Source organism: Bos indicus, chromosome 7, assembly GCF_029378745.1.
Source record: "Bos indicus isolate NIAB-ARS_2022 breed Sahiwal x Tharparkar chromosome 7, NIAB-ARS_B.indTharparkar_mat_pri_1.0, whole genome shotgun sequence".
NCBI classification, from domain to species: Eukaryota; Metazoa; Chordata; class Mammalia; order Artiodactyla; family Bovidae; genus Bos; species Bos indicus.
The window spans coordinates 38,912,038-38,917,939 of record NC_091766.1 but is presented as its reverse complement, the minus strand read 5'-3'; the positions used below and the strand labels follow the sequence as shown (position 1 = coordinate 38,917,939).

The 5,902-nt window shown below is 46.4% G+C and overlaps 1 long non-coding RNA gene across 5 annotated transcripts in view; it reads left to right on the top strand.

The window, feature by feature from the left end:
* Positions 1–5,902, top strand: part of LOC109561916 (uncharacterized) — a 71,545-nt gene extending 65,643 nt beyond the window's left edge. For 2 of the 5 annotated variants that reach the window (XR_011567624.1, XR_011567621.1), the window contains exons 4-5: positions 154–334; positions 2,911–5,902. This is a non-coding gene — a long non-coding RNA (uncharacterized lncRNA). The remainder of the gene's footprint in view (positions 1–153; positions 335–2,910) is intronic. The other 3 variants (XR_011567625.1, XR_011567623.1, XR_011567622.1) reach the window with 3 other exon arrangements.

Sequence of the window (5,902 nt, the reverse complement as noted above, 5' to 3'; positions counted from 1 at the left end):
AGAGTCACATAATTTAAAAAAAAGATAAAGGTGACCTCATTCACTGTTTTGAAGCCTTTCAATGGTAATGAAAGCTACTGTTTATTGTGTACTCCTTATGTATCAAATACCATGTACTATACCAGATACTGATGTTATCTCGTTTATTCTCAGCAGCTAGGTATTAAAAGTTCTACTTTAGAAATTTGCAAACCAAGGCTCCAAGAGATTCAGCGACTTGCCTGTGGTTGCAGTGAATTAATGGTGGAGATGGGACTCAGACCTCATCTAGCTGAGGCCAGAGTTCGTCCTATGACCCCGGCTGACCCATTCCCAGGAATTTCTCCTCCTCCAGGTGAGTCTCCTGGGCCCTTCTGTTTCTGCCTCCCCCACTTCCCTCTTTGGTTTCATTTCTGTGAAAACCAAGAGGAATTAAATGTGCTAATGAGTTTTCTGCAGCACAAAAGTGAGAGGAGGATGTGAAAATGTGCTTAGCAGAGTCTGGTCTCCTCATGCTGAGATGAGATTCTAGAACAGTGCACAGAAAGGGTAGTTCTGGTTGGGCAAAAATTTATGTCGATGAGGCCTTCTGGTTTTGCCAGCTGTCAGGGTGAAATGAAAATATTCCCTGGGGCAAGGACACCTCTCCCAAACTTCCTTCTCACTCCAATTTCCCGAGTAGAACAGACCCTCATCCTGGGTTGTAGCCCTCAGGGCAGTCTGAGGTCTAAAGCCCCGCAGTGAGGACACAGGGTGCGTCGTAGCTGTGAGGGGGGAAAATTCGCCTCAGGAGGCGGGTCAGCTCCTATAGCACTTTGGCCTTCCGTCTTCTTAAATTCAGAATTTTCACAGAATGTCTACCGACCCCAAGCCCGGCAGGAACTGAGCATCTCTGAGTCTCTTCAGGCTTGCTACTGTCCTGGCAGAGGCTTCCCAGGAAATACCTGCTGTTGGGCCTGCGAACTGGGCTCTGCTCCAGCTAGTTCCCAGAGGGGAGAAAACTGCCATGTCAGGGGTACCTCCTCTACAAGGCTCTGGGCTGATTAGGAAAAGGGAGCTGGGCCTCCCAGAACAGGTGCTGCTCTTCAGATGAGTTCTTTAAAAGGAAATTGTACAAATGAGCTTAAATGAAGCAGAATTAAGGCTGGCAGGGAGCATGGCAGCTGCTGGCAGACAGGTGGAAAGAGCCAGTGAACAAAGAGGGAGCCCAGGTATGGGGGAAGGGTGGCGCTAGGTCTTCAGGGCAGGATAGGTGAACAAGACACCAGCCTGCAGGGCAGAGGAGGCCCCAAAACAGTGGCTGAACCTGGGGGCTGGAACCCACACCAGGGGACTTCAATTCCATAAAAACTACAAGGCAGCAGGCACCGTCCTGGGCACTGAGGCTATAATAGTGACACCTCAGCTCTGAGCCCAGGAGGACGATGTTCTAGACGGATGGGGGCAGGGGAGAGACAATAAACAGGACTTCCCCGTATTCGTCCGGACGCATGCCTGTGAACTCTAGAATGGGAGTCAGGGAGGCCTCTGTGATGCAGGGACACTGGGGATAGTTATCAAGGACAAACTTCTTCCTCCCTTCCTCGGTGAGCAAATACTCAGTGCTGAACTATCAGACAACCAAACAGTGACCTTTCTATTAAATAAAATGATACCTCTCTCTTTCCAATATCACAGCTTGGGGAGTCCACACCAAACCTGATTTGTGGGTGAGGGGCCATGGCTCGGGCAGATGCAGTAGCAGAGGCAGTTCTCAGTGCTGTCAGGATTCTGTCACTTATTGAGCAACTACTACATCACTCATTTGTAACCTCTTTAATTTTTTTCCCTTTGGGAATATTTTATGTTTATAGGAAAATTATAAAGATATTATAGAAAGTTTCTACAGACCCCTTGCCCCCCTCCCCCCAAGGTCAATATCTTACATAACCATGGTGCATTTATCAAAATTGACAGTAGTAGTACAACACCTGTAGCTAAGTGCTATAGGCTGAATGTTTGTGTCCCCCTCCTCCAAAATTCGTATATTGAAATCATAACCCCCAATGTGATGGCATTAGGAGATGGCGGCCTTTGGGAGGTGATTAGGTCATGAGAGTGGAACCCTGAATAATGGGATTAGTGCCCATATAAAAGAGGGCCCAGAGAGCTCCCTTGTCCCTCTGACACGTGAGGGCACAGCCAGAAGATAACAACCTATGAACCAGGAAGAGGACCCTCACCAGACAACAAATCTGCTGGCACCTTGATCTTTCTAGCCTCTAGAACTGTGAGAAACAAATGTTTGTTGGTTAAGCTTTACTATGTACTAAAGCTTTTGACTGCATGGATCACAGCAAACTGTGAAAAATTCTTAAAGAGATGGTAATGCCAGACCACCTCACCTGTCTCCTGAGAAACCTGTTTGCAGGTCAAGAAGCAAAAGTTAGAACTGGACATGGAACAATGGACTGGTTCAAAATTGGGAAAAGAGTACATCAAGACTGTATATTGTCACCCTGCTTATTTAACTTATATGCAGAGTACATCATGTGAAATGCCAGGCTGGATGAATCCCAAGCTAGAATCAAGCTTGCCAAGAGAAATATAAACAACCTCAGATATGCAGATGATACCACCCTAATGGCAGAAAGTAAAGAGGAACTAAAGAGCCACTTGATGAAAGTGAAAGAGGAGAGTGAAAAACCTGGCTTAAAACTCATCATTCAGAAAATGAAGATCCCATCATTTCATCGCAAATAGATGAGGAAACAGTGACAGACTTTATTTTCTTGGGCTCCAAAATCAGTGCAAATGGTGACTGCCACCATGAAATTAAAAGATGCTTGCTCCTTGGAAGAAAAGCCATGAGAAACCTAGACAGCGTATTAAAACTCAAAGACATCACTTTGCCAACAAAGGTCCGTCTAATCAAAGCTATGGTTTTTCCAGTAGTGATGTACGGATGTGAGAGATGGACCATAAAGAAGACTGAGTGCCGAAGAATTGATGCTTTTGAACTGTGGTGCTGGAGAAGATTCTTGAGAGTCCCTTGGACAGCAAGGAGATCAAACCAGTCAATCCTAAAGGACATCAACCCTGTATATTCACTGGAAGGACTGATGCTAAAGCTGAAGCTCCAGTACTTTGGAAACCTGATGGGAAGAGCCGAGTGCTTGGAAAAGACCCTGATGCTGGGGAAAACTGAGGGCAGGAGGAGAAGAGGGTGAGAGAGCATGAAATGGTTGGATGGCATCACTGACTCAATGAACATGAGTTTGAGCAAACTCCGGGAGACAGTAAAGGACAGGGAAGCCCAGGGTGCTGCAGTCCATGGGGTCACAAGAAGTCGGACAGAACTTAGCGAATGAACAACAAAAAATTTATGATCTTTTTGTTATTGCAGCCCAAATAGACTAAAATATTAAATTATAGAAAGAAATTTGGATTTCAAGTTTCTTATCTTTTAACGTTTTATTTAATCATTCAACAACTCTGGCCAAACTGAAGTTCAGAGACACTGTGACTCAAATAGGATGATACACAGCAAGTAAGTGGGGGGAGTTCAGGTTGCAGTCCAGGTCTGTCTGACTCTGAAATGTGTGCTCTTTCTAGATAACGCTGCCTCTTTGAAGGAGGAGAAGTCAGTGTGTCAGTCTAGATCCTTGGACAAGTGGATACTAAGAGATGATTAACTGCACAATTATCTTATTGGGGGAAACCCCTGAAATAGGGAGGGAGCCAGAAGAGGTAGGGACAGTTGTCATATTTCCACGAAAGTCTGACCACAAGTGAGATGGAGAGAGATGTTTGGGTGCCAAAAAAGGAGTCCTTTCTGGGTGGAGGACTAGAGCAACCCACAGGAGGGGTGCTCTCAGTAAAGCATATGATGGATTTTAAGTGTGGCAGCTGGGGCCCTCAGCCAGTTAAGGACTCTGATAGTAGGAGTTTGAGCAAAGTGCAATTCCATGGCTGCCAGAGTCAAAAATGCAGAGAAACTTTGTATTTCCTTTTAGGTCTGCTCAGGAAGAGAGATTGCTGATGAGTAGGGTGAGGTCCAATGAGGTGGACAAAGCACCTTGCCTTACTAGATCCACCAGTTCCCTGGCAGAGCTGGTAGCTCAGGAATCCCAAAGTGACAGTTAATTTTATGGGTTGACCTGATCTAGGCCATAGAGAGCTCAGACATTCTGGTCAAACATCATTCTGGGTGTGTTTGTGAGAGTGTTTTTAGATGAGATTAATATTTATATTGGTAGACTGATCAAGCAGGAGAAGGAAATGGCAACCTACTCCTGTATTCTTGCCTGGAGAATCCCATGGACAGGAGAGCCTGGTGGGCTGCTGTCCATAGGGTCACAGAGTTGGACACAACTGAAGCGACTTAGCATGCATGCATGCATTGGAGAAGGAAATGGCAACCCACTCCAGTATTCTTGCCTGGAGAATCCCAGGGAGAGGGGAGCCTGGTGGGCTGCCATCTATGTGGTCACACAGTCGGACATGACTGAAGTGACTTAGCAGCAGCAGCAGCAGACTGATCAAGCAGATTGTGCTCCCTAATATGGGTGAACCGCATCCAATCAGTGGAAGGGCTGAATCTAACAGAAAGCTCTCCCCCTAGTAAGGGAGAATTCCTCTTGCTTGGCTGCTTTTTGAATTGGGACACCTGTTTTTTCCTGCCTGCAGACTTGAACTGAAACACTGGCTCTTCCTGTGTCTTGAGCCTGCCAGCCTTTGGACTGGAACTCCAACACTGGCTCGCTGGTTCTCAGGCCTTTGAACTCAGAATGAAATAAAAACATCAGCTCTCCTGGGTCTCCAGCTTGATGACTCACCCTTCAGATCTTGGGACTTGCCTGCCTCCAGAATTACGTGAGTCAATTTCACATATATATAAACAATATATCTCCTACTAGTTCTGTTTCTCTGGTTTAACCCAGACATTACACCTGGTTATTACACCTGATACACTCAATGTCAGGGCTGACCACAGTATCTCATATGGTTCTTTTTCCTCTTCTGCCATCAAACTCCACTACGCACCTGAATTGCATGCTGGATGGAGAGTCTCCCAGAAGAGCATAGGAAGGTCCAGAAGAACCAGTTCAATCCAGGGCTAAGCCTCCAACCTACTTCTGGGTGCAAAGGAGACCTGCTCTCTCACAGCCATGGCCTGAGGAGATGGGACTTGTGACGTGGCCTCAGGGAGTCCCTGCAGCTGGCAACTGGCTCTCTAGTGAAAGTAACAAACCCAACAAATACTTAAGAATAGACCCACCATCTCATCTCTATGGTTTGTGGATTCTGGGGGATTCTGCCATCTCAAACTTGCCTGGCTGCTCTTCCTAAAGAGTCCTCAACCTCCAGGAGGACTGGTACTGGCCCTGCTCCAGACCCAAAGTAACAAGATTTCTTCTCAAAGTGGAGTAGTCCTGTCCTGTAGCCCCTGGATGCTCTGTCAGTGTCCACAAGGCAGCCATTTCTGCTGGCCCCCAGTGTTCCTTGCTTTATGTCTTGTCTGAAGCTTCTGGGCTCTCCTGCTGCAGCTTCTTCCTAGAAGCCTCCTGTGCTTCGTCCTGAAATTCTGAAACCAAACATCACCCATGTGAGTAATCCAATTAAATAGTCTCGCTTAAATGGGGGAAAAAAATGATAGTCTCTCTGTGACTTAGCCGCTGTGCCTTCCCCCTCAGGCCAGGGAGGATCCCTCTGATTTGGAAGTACCTGGACTAAGCCCAGCATCCATACAGGACTACCAAAAACCATAGCTTTGACTAAACAGACCTTTGTTGGCAAAGTGATGTCTCTGATTTTTAATATGCTGTCTAGGTTTCTCATGGCTTTTCTTCCAAGGAGCAAGCATCTTTTAATTTCATGGTGGCAGTCACCATTTGCACTGATTTTGGAGCCCAAGAAAATAAAGTCTGTCACTGTTTCCTCA